This window comes from Wasmannia auropunctata, unplaced genomic scaffold (genome assembly GCF_000956235.1).
Source record: "Wasmannia auropunctata unplaced genomic scaffold, wasmannia.A_1.0 LD336106.1, whole genome shotgun sequence".
Classification (NCBI taxonomy): Eukaryota; Metazoa; Arthropoda; class Insecta; order Hymenoptera; family Formicidae; genus Wasmannia; species Wasmannia auropunctata.
Window position 1 is genome coordinate 432,806 of NW_012026784.1, and position 451 is coordinate 433,256.

Consider the following 451-nt stretch of genomic DNA (forward strand, 5'->3'; position numbering starts at 1 on the left):
TATTATTTTGATTACAATATTATACTTATTTCTTATTTTATTACGCTTTTTTAAATAAATATAATATTACTTTATATTAATGTCTAATTTTAATGTCTATATTTTACTCATGTTAGTATTTATTTTTACATTGTGTTATTGTGGGGACGTCCAGAGAACGTTCTGTACGTCCTAAAGACGTTCTAAGGACGTAAAAAACTTTCTCTGGGCATCCCTCGGATAAAGTGTACTTGGGTACAAAATGTATGATTTAAGAAACAAGAGAGTGATTACTTACTTGAACGTTTCTTTTTCTTTGAATTAAAAACTGGATGTTGTCTCTGTTGATTTACTTTATCTGTCACAGCTCTTTGATTTTTATTAGAAGCTCTTTTTTTTTTGCTACCAGATTCTGTAAAAGTTTTACGTAAAAATTATTTAGAATATTATTTATTTAAATTATATAATAAAT